We start from the raw sequence: 14680 nt of genomic DNA on the forward strand, positions 1-14680 counted from the left end.
ATATATGCAATGAGCAAAGAGCAGAACAAAAACTCAAAATGGCCTCCTTACACAAAAGGGCTTCTCAATGAATTGTTTCAGGTTCACATTTTGCAACATTGTTTCATGATGCAAAAGTAATACAAGTGCGCTTAGGCCGATATATAATCAGACGGCATAGTTCCATTTACATTTCTACATTTCTGTTCACTGTGCTACCGGAAACCATAGCACAGTGTCCACTATTACCCATTCCGACTCGTAGTACTGCGGTTCGGAAACAGTGTCGGAAATCAAAATTACTGGTACGTTGTTTCCGGATTGGCACACTTGTAATGAGGCCCAATGTAGTGAAAGAAAAATAGGAAATAGCCACCAATAATCAAAAATGCAACACAATACATCCTCTGATAATAACATCAAATAAAATGCAAATACAGAAGTAAAAAGACCTGGGGTCCACGATTTCAAACCTCACTTATGAACTGAATCATAGACATTCTTCCCTAGTGCCTGATGAATTAAAATTAAAGTTTTAATCAATGAAATAATAATGGAAGTAAATTTGCCCTCCATCAACTTTGCCCAAAATCTCTCACACATGATTATATTTGGATCTCTGGAGTCATTTTTAAAGGCTGCTAATCACCATGACAATGTTCCAACACACGTTGTGAACCAATGATGACAGGTGTCTCTATTCAATGTAACTTTACACTTTCTACATTCTCTATCTGTAATTGGCAAGCCTCTTATCGGACCCCACCACTCCATTGTCCCCAATCGGTTTCCATGAAAACATAGAAAAATGGTCTGATATATAAAATGTGGTTACCTGGATAAATAAGAGGGTAAACAAGATGGATGTCTACTAAGCTGACCAAATGTATGATCTGATTAATATTTTACTATGTGTGCCTAATCCATGGTCCATTCCATTATTTTATTTTTTTGTAAACATTGCAAGGGTTAGCCATTTAGGCAATTTTTGTCAGTGTCCGCATCATTTGAGATCTCCTCGCAGACTTGGACAAATTGTTTAAAGGCCTGGCCACTTTTGACTATTGGCTTCTCATGCAACTTCCCAAACAATGAAGGAACAAGCATTTTGTAATAGAGCCTGATTTTCACTAAATTAATGTATGTTCTCCACGAAATAATGCTTAGTTCATGTAATAAAAAAAAAAATGTGAAGGATGCAGGAAGTCGCAAAAGTGTTCATTTAATGTAATATGTTATCCAGACAAGACTGTAAACACAAAGAGTCTGCTTTAAAGACCATTATCCCAACCCTCCATATCGCACAATATTGAAGGTCAAATGTTGAACTAGACATTACCAACACCCCACCCAAAGCAGCTACAAATATAATATCCATTGCAATAGTCGGTCCCCCATATTTGAGAGCCATGTTAAAAGAGCCAGACTTTCCTTAGCTCGGAACCTGTCACATAGACAACGTCGTTCCTCCATCATTGAAAGCTTGCCTATTGTGAACTTTGAGTTGAGAGGCATTGGTCATATGTGACTACAAAAGAAGGTACATAAACTTCTCGAAGTCATGTTGGACACCTTATGCTAGCTCTGGATTTTTATAAGAAATTACTTTTCATTCTGTGACATGCAGTTTAGGAGATGTATTTCAGTTCCGGTCATTAGTCTAGGACACAAAACATACAAAGAAAAGCTGGCATTGGACTGGATGCAGGGTCTTAGCTAAAACTAAAACACTAAACATCAGTGCTCTTGGGGTGATCAGGTACACCTACATAAATTAAAAAAACAAGTTGTAACATGTAAAGTGATTTTGCTAAAATACAGCATTGGCAGTATTTGCTGAAGGGGTCATATGTGATGTGTTCTTTTGTTCAGTATACACATAACACATTGTTAAACTTGGTGTAAAGGAGGCAAGGAATTTTCATAGAATGGTATGTCCTAGAACTTTCAAAAGGAATTAAAGCTGCTCACTGACACCATCAATGTTTGTTTCATAGCCTCTTGCAACATACCAGTGCACAACAGAAAAGTGAAATGGCATCCATATATTGTAGGAAGCAGCAGTATTGAGCAGGCAGGGTGAGGATATATCCTGTTAAAGGTGTTGGAATCTTGTGGCTCTTAATGTCCTAACTATGTCAGGATTGTCTAACATGCAGAGTCTGATTATAATGTAGTTGGGCTCACCGCAGTGACAATAAAAATGTTAAATACCCACACAGCATTGCTGAGTGGGCATTTACAGATTTTTGGTGGACATTGGCCACTCAGCCCTTACCCTAACTACCCCTCTGTTATCTTTCTGTGATTTCAATCTGGCACACACACAAGTCACGCCCAGCATGTAGTGCACAAATTAAACCCTTATTTATTTTATGTGTAAGTGCCATATTGTTTGTTTGTTTGTTTGTTTATTTATTTATTAATGCGCTCCAAGCCCGTGGGCAGTCGGGCGCAGCAAAACAAGTAGATTCGAAACTTAGTTACAGAGGCCTGAACACAGCCTATTACAAAAACAGTGGTAATTTACAGCAAGTGATACTTTACAGCAGGTGATACAGGTGAGGCAATACATGTAGGATCAGCAGGAGGAAGCGCAGAGGAATGTTGTCTTAACAGGTGTTGCAATCGTTGTTGTGCAGCCATTTGATGGCATTAGATCTAAATCTAGTGTAAGGTAGGGGGCGTCTAAGGTCAAGTGGGAGTGTGTTCCATGCTTGGGCAGCTCTGACTGGGAAGCTAGATCCACCCGCCGTGGTGAGTTTAAATCTAGGGACTTCAAGTAAGTAGGTGTTGGCAGATCTTGTCGATCGGTTAGAGGACCTCCATAGGATTCTTTCAGCTAGGTATGGGGGTGCTTGGTTGTTAAGGCATTTGGCTGTGAGAGAGATGGTTTTGAGGAAGATTCTGTCCTTGATCTTGAGCCAGTGTGCCTCGGTCCGATGTCTGGAAATGTGCTCTCTACGTGGGATATTCAGGGCTGCTCTAAGAGCATTATTCTGTAATCTTTGTAGTTTGTCTGTGACCGCCTTGTTTGCACCTGAATATAGGGCGTTGCAATAGTCCAGTCTGGACATGACAAGAGCATTGGCCAAGGTGAGGCAGCTGGCACTTGACAGGAAGGGTCTGGCAGCACGGATAAGTTTACACGTGTAAGTGGTTGTGGAGGCTAGGGAGTTCACTTGCTTTTTGAGGGAGAGAGCTGAATCGAGGTAAAAGCCTAGAGTTTTAACCTCGCGCATAACCTTAATAGTATTATTGTCGATGTTGAATGAGGCATAGTCCGGGGTGAGTTTAGAAAGGTTATGGTCTGAGCCGAGGAGCAATATTTCAGTTTTATCGTCGTTCAGGCAGAGGCCATGGGTGGCCATCCATGCCTGAATGAGGATGTAGATTTTATTCACCAAAGCCAGGTCCGCTCCATAGTTGCCCGAAAGGGGTATGAGGATCTGGGTGTCATCTGCGTAATTTGTATAGGTGACACCCAGTCTGTCCAACTTGTCAAACAGTGGCTTGGTGAAGATATTGTACATGGTGGGTGAGACACAAGAGCCCTGAGGGACTCCACATGTAATTTGGATGGGGTCGGCACAGGTGGATGTGGAAAACACTCTCATGGTGCGGTTGGCTAGAAAGGATTGTACCCATGCTATAGCTTCTCCTGTGAAGTTGGCAGCGAGCTTGAGGTGGTTGCATAGGACTGCATGATCCACCAGATCAAAAGCTGCTGACAGGTCCAGTAGGAGCAGCAGCGCTGTTTTACCACTATCCTTAAATTCATCCATTTTAGTTTTAAGATCTATTAAGGCTGTTTCGGTGCCATGGAGGGGGCGGAAGCCCGATTGGCGTGAGCCAAGTAGATGGTTGAATTCTAAGTAATCTTGAATTTGGAGATAGGCCACTCTATCGATGATTTTTAGTAGCAAGGGTACAGTGGTGATAGGCCTATAGTTAGTCGGGATGGAAGGGTCAAGGGTTTGTTTTTTAAGAAGGGGGAGGACCCACGATTCTTTTAGGTTGGCTGGCACTGTGTTGGATTTGAAGGAGGAGTTAATGAGCTTCGAGATAAATGGGGCTAAATCTCTAGCTGCGTCCTTTATTATTTGGGCAGGGCAACTGTCACCCTTGCAATTGGAAGGCTTCAGTGAGAGTATAACCTTCTCAGTGTCGATGATAGAGATAGGTTTAAAGCTAAAAGGGGGGATAGTATTGGGTTCAGTCACTAGTGGTACTTGTTGAACAGTGGGAGAGAGGGTGTCCTTTTTATTAGTTATTTTAAGTTGGAGGGTGGCAATTTTATTTGATAGGGCATTCTGGATATTCGTGCACCATATCTTGTCTTTGGGAATTGTATCAGTAGGTTGGATGGGAGATTCCATTTCCCTGAGGATGGCAAAGAGTTCCTTAGTATTAGATTTGGCATTGGTAATTCTGTTATTGAATACATTTTTTTTAGTGTTGATAATTTCAGACTTGTAAAGTTTAGTAAATTGGGTTAAGTTAGCCTTGTTGTCGTCGGTGGGCGAGTTACGCCAGATAGTTTGGAGTTTTCGTTTCTGATTTCTCAGGTCTTTAAGCTGGGGGGTGAACCAAGCATTAAGGTGGGCTTCTTGTTTAGCTTTACGTAGTTTTGGGGGTGCAATCGTGTCTAGAGCATGAGACATGGCTTTATTAAAGGTGTCTACTAAGGTGTCTGGGTCAGTGTTGTCTTTCAGGCCATTGATAGTGGGGAGGAGAAGGGGGATAAGTTTTTCTGTGGTAATGTCTTTTTTACTTCTAGTGGGAAGTGGTGGTATCATTTTGATAATTTTAGGGCTGAGCAGGTCAAGTGTGGCAGTGAAGTTTATTAGGTGGTGGTCGGTCCATAGTTGAGGGGTGATGTCAGTAATGACTATGTTGCAGTTAAGTTCAGATACCCAGTCAAGGGTCCGTCCTTTAGTATGTGTGGGGGAGAGGACTTTTTGTGTAAGGCCGTGGTCATTTAGAATAGCTGTTATGGCGAGGGCATTTTTGTTGTCTGGCTCATTAAAGCCGATGTTGAAGTCGCCCAGCATCAGCATTTGCGAATGATTTTGGTTATTGTTTGCTATGAGGGTAGTGAGATCGTCTTCAAAGGTTCCCATGGGGCCAGGGGGCCTATAGATCAGGTGAATGGATAGCGTACGGTTATTGGAAAGTTGCACTTTAGCTGATAGTACTTCACAGGAAGTACATGGGGGAGAGGTGGTGAGTCTGATGGGCAGAGTAGTTTTGGTAATGATGGCTAAGCCACCGCCTTTAGCGTTAGGTCTGTCTACTCTATGGATCTGGTAATTCTCAGGTATGGCTAGCATCAGGGAGGGTCCTGCTGCCTCGTGGAGCCATGTTTCTGTTACGGCAAGGAGGTCAATGCTACTAGTGTTTAGTATGTCAGCGATCTCAGTTGCATGGGCTACCATGGATCTTGCATTAATCAAGGATCCTGTAAGAGGTAAGGTGTTCTTCTGAATGATATACCACTCATAGCACACCCTTCTCCTGAGATCCCCCCGCCCCGGTCACACTTAACCAGGAATCAGGCTAGTTTGCAAAGGTAAATATTTATTTATGTATTTAGAATTTAAATCACAATATATTTTAATAGGTAACAACAATCACCAATGGCGTGACAGAACACTAAATAATGTCTTTAATGCACTAGGAGTCAAATAATGAACACAAAAACAAATGCGGCACAGAAAAGAATACTATGTTAGTTTGGAACAGATAGCACTGTGGTTAGAGGTTCCCCCTGCACACCTCTCAGCCCACCAATAGGCAATTTAAATAGATGTGGGGAGAGAACAGGTATTCAGGAATAACACAAATCAAACAGAATATCACTCCCACCTTCTCCTTTCAAACACAAGAAAAAAACTGAATGGACCTTTCCACTGTTAGAATGGCTTTGAAATTGTCTTTGGAATTGGGTGAGAAAAAACACCAAATGTGGGTGAAAAGGATTAAATTATTATAAATTCCTATGGGAGCCGCTTTGAACAGATGCAGACAATCACAAGCAATGATTTAGTCAAAAGAAAATATTTGAAATCTCAAAATCAAAGTAGAAATAAGTTAAAGCTAAGTCACACGTGTAAAATTTTTCTGAATGTCAAATTGCGGCAAACTTTTCCTTGTGCGAGTTTCACTATAATGGGCCAATCACCTTTTGCTTCTATCATAAAAACTGAGGGAGCTATAGAGGTTTTAGTAAGAGTCGTTTTTGCAAAATAGGCGCGAGAATGGAAAACAGAAATGTGGGTTAAAATTGACAGATAGGTTTTCTTATGCTATGTTAAGGACTACAAAAAGGAGAATGCCACACAGGAATCTGTCATTCACGGCCGCTCATAACTATTCATGTGTGATACTCTAGTTTCTGTTTGGTTTGGGAATTACTTTTCTTAATCCAATCAATAAGGAGTTAGGGTTTAGTACACAGATGAGAGGAAAGAGCACACGGATACTTCTAGCAATACTATGGTTCTGAATTAAAGATGGGATGGGTTTGAGATTGGGATCATACAATGTAGATATATTATGGGTCACTGTTCTCCCTATTCATTGTTACAGAATAAGTTATTAAATTGGACCATCAGTTCACGGTCACTGGATTTGTACAGGATCTGCCCTTCTTGTTTCTGAGTATTTCAGCTCAGCTGGATAGCGAGTTCCTCAGGCAAGCCTTGTGGTAGCAAGCCAGAGAGTTTCAGGATACTAGTTCGAAGGCTTTCCCACATCACAGCGTTACAATGGGTTGTGAGAATAAGTTTGAGGATTTAGGCCTTGCTGAAAGTCAATAGTTCTCTACTGCTTGGCAAGAGTCTTGGCATCTGGATCTGGAAGGATGTTAAGGCTGGATGTAGAATGCTGGAACAAAGTGCTTCACCGGAATCAGGAAAGTGAGTGAATCAGTGAGTCCCAATGTGTTGTCAGCTTTCTCTATTTATCCTTTAAAATGACATCACAAAAGGGGTGTATGGGCCGGCTTAGCTAAGCCTGCCCCTGTGAACTGGGATTGGATCAGGACCTCATCTCCCCCTTGCATTTGAGTGATTGGATCAAGACCGGATGATGTCACATTTATGGTTTAGCTTTACAGTCTTTAGAAACCTCCGCTCAGACACTAGTGTCAAAGTCGGATTTGATCCTAAATACATATTTCTACATTGGTAATTTCCACACAAATCACACACAAAGATTCCATATTTTATGTAGCATCTGTTCATCAAAATCCCGCAGCTGTGGTATCTTGTTTCACCTTTCTAGAGAATGTTGTCCTTTTCGCCATTAAAACTTTTTCTAAATGGTCTGCAAATTTTCACAAATGTGTGTGTTTAACAAAGGGATGTGTGTGCAAATGTTCACAATTCTAACATTAATACCGTTCACATAAAACCACATATATTGCCATTCCTGTCCAGAATATTTTACCCAGTTCTACGGCCTCTTAAAACATGCAGCCAAAAATTAAACTAACAACTCTGTCCTTTTTATATTTTTCAACACTTTGAATAACAAGTTATGAGTCTCTAAAAATTGGTCATTGTTCATTCTTAACAGCAAATGGTCCGTCGCTTTGTCTCTCCCTCTAATCCAGGAGTAGCCCCCTCCTTTGGGGAATTCCTCTCAGGAGCAATTTGCAACCCTTCCACACATCCGTTTCCTGGGCTGGAGGATCTGCCATTGTTCATTCTCTTTTCTTAGACAAAAGTCTGGCCTAACCCACAATTATCATCTACCAGTGAGTTTCTCCTGAGAGGATTTCCCTCCCCTTGGGAGAAACCTGTTTTTCCACTCCTTGCAGCTCAGCCAGGCTAATTTATTCCTAATTTCTAAAACTCAGCAGAAACGATACTTGTTGCATCAAACATAAATACATTACTTTCTTAGCTTTAAATCTGTGGGATCAAAAACACAACAGAGATCTGTATTCCTTTTAGCAACAATCTTTTTATGTTTGCTAATCCGGCAGACTTTTAGTTTAGATACTTTGAAGTTTCATCAGGAGCTCATCTGACAGCTGTCATTCACAGGTAGGCCCATGTACTGCACACAGATTTGTGTCAGTTTGCAGACAATCCAGTTTGTCTGTGGGGATGTTTTGCGCTTTATAATTTAGGACTTTGTATCTTCACCATGCTTCATTAGATTACGTGAATTTTAGTGCCAAGCAAGATTTTGAATGTAGAGAAGTGTTGTGTAAGGCATTTTGGAGTTTTTAGCAACAAAGGAAATGTCATTTATAGGCACATTTTGGAGTTTCATTTGCAAAGCGCCGCTTCTCTCTCTGCACTCTGCTGGTCATGGAGCCCACTGGCACATTTTCTGCAGTGTGCGCTCTATCCCACCACATATGCACCATGGGTGGCAGGTTGTGCATCCATCTTCTTGTGCATTTAAACACACAGTTTTGGAGGTTTTTTGCGCACACAAGAGTTTTGCCGCCATTCTTGCTGTTCCTTGCACCATAACTATCAGAGTGATGCCGCATAAGATAGTGGAATGGGTCAATACATCCCACAGACTCTTTGCCTCTACTTCTCTTATCTCGGCTCTGCTGCCTGTCACCATGAGATGCAAGCACTGCACCCTCCTTCATGATATAAAAACACTCTATTTTCTTTTGCTTTATGCACTACACAGAAAAAAGGTGCATGGACACTTTCACTGCTCCTTGTTAAATGACAGTGTAAATGCAGGCTTCTGAGAGAGCCTATTATAAAACTGCTAGGTATTTCTGGACGGTTATATTTCCACTAAAAGGCAACACAAGGCACCCAATACTCTTTGGAATAGATTCTCTATTGTTTATGAAACGACATTAATAAGTACTACGGATGTTCGACAAGAATCCACATTACTGTCTTTCCATAACATTGTACAGACAGTCTAAATCCTTATTCTTCCATGTGTACACCTTGTGACATTTGCTTAGTTGTGGTAAACCCGAGGGTTGGTATTTTAAGTTAATCAACTAGTTGTTAACCAAAACAAAACACAACTCTACCTTCTCATTGCCTTTGCATCACAATTAGGCTGTAGACGTTTGATTTGTATGAGTCAAACAGTCATAACGCGTGTGTGTTGGGAGTGACTACATCAATACAACATGATTAAAAGCGCTCATACAAATATTGAGGTTATTTCATGTCATGACTGATTATAAAAGAGCATTTCTAATTGCTTGTTTCATGTGGGTTTCTCCTCTCAAAATATTGGTGTATACTCTACCATCTCATCATGGCCACAAGGGAACTATCGCAGGTACCTGCTCATTTGTCTTTGAATTTCTGGTTCTTAAATCCAAGAATGCAGTTCTAACTGAGTTTCTTTAGTGGAGACTTTTATTAATTTCATGATTCTGGGCGACAGCCCATTTAGTAATAGTTACTTAATGGGGTCACTTTCAAAAAAGATTATTAGATCATAAATAAGTGGTCAACGGGCCTCATTCCGAGTCCGGCGCTAACCAATGGCGGTAGTAGCGCCTTGGTCGGCACCGGACCCGTACCGGCACCGCCCTGGTGGAATGGGAAATTACCGCCCTATTCCGAGTTGACCAGGGCGGTAATTTCCCATTCCCCAGGGCTCTTCCGCATTCCCAAATGAGCCCCCATAGGACTCAATGGGAATGGGGAAATTGCAAATAACGGTGATCGTACTTTACGGTCACCGTTATTGGCTAAAAAGCCCCTTTGTGTCCTCGTCCCTAACCGTTAAGGACGAGGGCGCAAAGGGAACTCAGAATGTGGCGGTAAGGGATTACCGGCACCGGTCTCGTTAACGGTGACCGGTATCCCTTACCGCCATACTCGAATGAGGCCCAATGTCTTGTTCACTTGCCACATTCCATCTGTTTTTTTTGTAATCTTTATCAGGGAAAGCAGGGTTTTGTTGTAATCATCACCAATATTTCTTAGTGCTGTGAATAGACCAGGACAAACCTCCTAGAAGAGGATTCAGGGGACTACTCAATCGTTTAGAGGAAATTATACCTATATCGCCATTATACATCCACATTAGGGAGGGTAAATCTCAGCTCTGAACTCTGGTTTCATGGACTCTCAAATCCCCTAATGTAAGTTTGAGTCTCTATAAAAATGTCAGCCTCACTTGCTGGCCAGAGATGTCTTCATTTGAGAGCAAAGGCACACATGTCCCAGGCAACGACCGTGGGAAGGCATTTGACATGACTGTGCAAGGCTTGCCGTCTAACATTTTTGCAGCATTGTTAGGCCAATTGCCTGCAAGTTCTTTTCATGTAGGCAATTTGGCACCCAAAACAACATATGTTTTGACAATTTAAAATATTCATCACATCATAAAAATTATTTCAATGTCTATGGCACGCATGACTGTAAGCAGGAGAACCTATCACACTGTGGCCCTCATTACGACCCTGGCGGAAAGTGACTGACCGGACCGCCACAGCGTAAATAGCGTTTCCGCCATTGCACGAAGGAGCAAAGTGCGGCCCATTCCGACCCATCGGGCACGAGCACCACGGCATGGCGGAAGTGCAAAGTCTGCGATGGCGGAAATGACCTCAAAACGGCCCACACCGCCGCCGTACGGCGCCCTAGGTGCAATACCGCCACCCATCACAGCGGACACCGCAGTGTGCACCTACCGGAAAGTACGGTGACCGGAAATATACGGAAACGGAAGTTAAAACATGGGCCCGGAACGGGAAACATCCCGCCGTACACCTATAAAACCACTAAAACCACACAACCACTAAAATCACTACCCTGAGACACACCCCAACCCGTCATCCACCCTAGCGAAACCAAGAAAAATGGGAAAAGTAGCGAAGAAAGCGTGCGACCGCAAGCGGCAGGTCCACTTCTCCCGTGAGGAACTCACGGTGCTCACAGAGACCCTCCAGGAGAATGCTGCCATCGTCTTCTGCACGCAAATGACCAGGACGGCACTTGCAAACAAGAAGGCCATATGGGCTCTGGTGGCACAGCGGGTAAGTGCGGTGGGGACCGCACCCCGCACCCCACAGCAATGCCGTAAGCGATGGGACGACCTGCGGATACGCGTCCGCAGCATACTCTCTGCCAACCGCAACATTGCCACAGCCACCGGGGGAGGTCCTGAATCACCCATCAAGTTGACCCCCTGGGAAGAAATCTGTGCCTCCACCATCGGAATGGAGAGCATAGAGGGAGTCGGAGGGATGGAGAAAGGAGTGCAGACATCCGAAGATTCAGGTAGGTGGCCCAAATAAAACAATGCCAAATCCACAAAGTCCATCCATGTGAAGTACCATGCGTCCACATAGTGCAACAGAAACACATGTCCAGGAGAACGTCCACACACATCGGCCTGATAGCGCACGTTAAAACCCACAATAAATACATAAATAATTAAAAACCCCTAAAACACGCACTACACGTGCAGCAGGCACACCCTAACTGCAGGCTGCCAAACAACTGCACCCTCACTCCACACACACATGAAAGCACCTCCAAGGCCCCGACCCAAATCACCCTCAGGTACCACCCCAATGCATGTGATACAATGCCATTCCAATTCCCACAGACCCATCAATAACCCTCGCCCTCCTTTACTCCACCACAGGGTCTGATCCAAACGACGAGCTTCAGGACACCCCTACCAGCACACCTGCAAAGAGGGCCAAGACCAACGGCCAAAGACCCTCCACCTCAGCTGCACGCATCAAGACACGGCAGCAGCACAAATCAGGTGGCAGCACAGAGGAGGGAACATCAACAGGCACCCCAGCAGCCAGCATGCCCACAACACCACCACCACAGGTCCCCCCAACGGATGCCACAGAAGGCACTGCCTCCGGTGGCAGCAGCACCATAGGTGACACCCCATTGATGGCAGCATGCTCCGACACAGAAGACGGGGATGTCGAAGTCAGATCCATCCATGACCTGTCCCAATCCCCCTGTCTGTCCCATCCCGTACAACATGAGGATACCACGCAGGGGCACCCACAAGACGACGACTGGCCATCCCCCACAAGCCCTGTGGCAAGGCAACATGAGGACAACAGCCCCTCTGTGACACCCCCGCAAATGGCCATGGCCCAGCAGAGGCAACAGTCCCTCGACCAGTTAATCGTGCAACAGCAGCAACTGGCCACGCTCCTCAAGGACCATGCCGATGAATGTGGGGGCACCAAGGCAGACATAGAAACATCAACTGAGACACTTAGGGCAGAAATGGAGAGAGGTACAGAGACACTAAGGGCACAAATGGAGAGAAGCACCGAGAGCCTGAGGGGGGAACTGCATGCGACGTGCAAGGACGTATGTGCCGAACTTGCCGCAGTGCGCCGTGTGCTCACTGAGCTCTCGCAAACCCTTAGGGACATGCATGGACGTGAGCAGGCAGAGACATCATCCGTTGCAAGTTCCGTCCAGGGCAGCCCCCAACGTAGATCTGGGAGGAACCTGCGCTCCACAGGCAGGGGTGCCCCTGATACCCGCAGAGGGGGCTTGCAATAGCGACTGCCCACTGACAATGAGCATCTTTGGACACTGGTGTTCGGGGGGAGGTAGGAGGGTGGAGGGGGTGTGTTGGGCTCACTTGGGTGGCGGGTCGATAGGGTGTACAACATGATATCACATATGCCATAAAAAGTGCACGATCAACCAATGAGATATGTGTACATTGATCTTTGTGTACTAGGCCATCATAGGCGTACAGTCCATATTGTGCATGTCCCAGACACACACAGTGCCACGAGTCCCGTGTCCATGTATCAGCCACCAGGCGTGAGTGCTAGAAGCATGCATCTATGAGATGCTGACGAATGTCACGGCCCTCCGGTGCCTCGCAGACTCCTTGAGGTGCTGCCACATCCCCACCCTCATCATGACCATCATCAGGTGCTTGCAGTTCTGCGTCAGGGGGCATGGGCACATTTCTACGTACGCACATGTTGTGGAGCATGACACATGCCATCACCATCTTTGCAACCTTCTCATGGCGGTACAGGAGTGCCCCGCCAGACCTGCTGAGGCAGCGGAAACGACCCTTCAGTAGGCCGAATGCCTGTTCAATGACTACACGGGTACGTGAGTGGGCATGGTTGTAGTCCTCCTCATGCTGGTCCCGTGGGTTCCGGACTGGTGTGAGGAGCCATCTCTTCAGTGGATATCCGGCATCACCTGCATGTGGACGATAAACGAATTATGTGGAATGCCATTGCTACGTACGCACACCCCCCCCCTTCCTGCCAGGTCATTGCCGAATCACATACCCCACATTATCATGCATGAAATGAGACTCACCGAGTAGCCAGGATCTGTTCCCTGCGTGTCGCTCCATGTAGCGTGGTATTGTAGAGTTCCTCAAGACCATAGAATCATGGGTTGATCCAGGGAATCGGGCACAACAATGTGTAATGATCCTGTTGGAGTCACACACCATTTGTACATTCAGAGAATGAAATTGTTTTCGGTTGAGGTACTGGGCCTCCATGGCATGTGGGACGACCAATTCCACATGGGTGCAGTCGATGGTACCAATGCAACCCGGTATGCCGGCAAGTGCATGGAATCCCACTTTTGTGTTGGTAATTTCCTGCTCCGAGCGTGGTAGGGAGATGTAGTCGTCTGCGTGCTGCAGGAGGGCATCGAGCACTTGCAATAGTGTCCATGAGAACAGTGGCTGAGAAATGCCATGCAACTGTCCGACTGTGTGCTGGTAGGTGCCTGTGGCCAGGAAGTGGAGTACAGACACCACCTTCAGTAGGGGTGGGATGGCGGTTGGGCTATCTATCATGCTGACAAGGTCAGCCTGTGTCATGTCCACAATGGCGGCTATGGTGTCCCGGTCCAGACGGTAGAGGGTGTGGATCTGCTCATCAGTGAGGTTGAACGGATGTGCTCGGAGGCGTGGGATTGCGGGCTGCCTGCGTGGTGGTAGTGGCTGTGCTGGCGGCCCTTGCTGGCCCTGCCTTGGCCTCCTCCTCGTCCTGCGTCTCCTCCGTGCGGCCGGTTGTAGTTGGTGTTCGTCTTCTTCTTGGAGTTGGAGTACTTGCAGTGCTATCAGGTCCCCCAGGGCCAACATCGCGAGTCCTGCCGGTAGCATTTCGGTGTGGTTGTGGGAGGAGACTGGCTATGCAATTTATGTGTTTTCAGGCTGAATGGCCTCCACCTGTGGTGATTCATTCCACCTGTGCAAACTGCTCTCCCCTTTGGCCGAGCACGTCCCGCACACAACGCTGCAATTCGTGGAATGGCATCTTGCTATTGCAATCATGTATTTGTACCCGATGGCCGTGTAACATTGGTTGATATGTTCATTCTGCTGTGGTCCCATTGGTTCACATACTATCTGTGCAGTCGCTAACAGAGTTGTGAAGGGTCAGTGGAACGTAGTACTCGAGTAACGGTGGGCCCTCATTCATCACTGTACCGAGTTGCAACGACGGGCGGGGCGTCCCATTCGTGGGTGAAGGCAGTTGCCATTTTCACACACAGCCGCACTCGATGGATTAATTAGTGTATTCAAACGGCCACAGATGCCTCTTCGACGTGATGTTGCAAATGAGGAATTCGAAGGGCGGCGCTTTCGGTTTTCAGCTAGCGGCGAGGAGATGCCCACAGGTCTGACTGCAAATATAACGTTCTATTGTTCAATGTCCTTGGGACAGGGGCCATGGCGAGAATGCAATGATTGATATGAATGG

The sequence above is a fragment of the Ambystoma mexicanum genome, chromosome 6p, assembly GCF_040938575.1.
Source record: "Ambystoma mexicanum isolate Mex_15411 chromosome 6p, UKY_AmexF1_1, whole genome shotgun sequence".
Classification (NCBI taxonomy): domain Eukaryota; kingdom Metazoa; phylum Chordata; class Amphibia; order Caudata; family Ambystomatidae; genus Ambystoma; species Ambystoma mexicanum.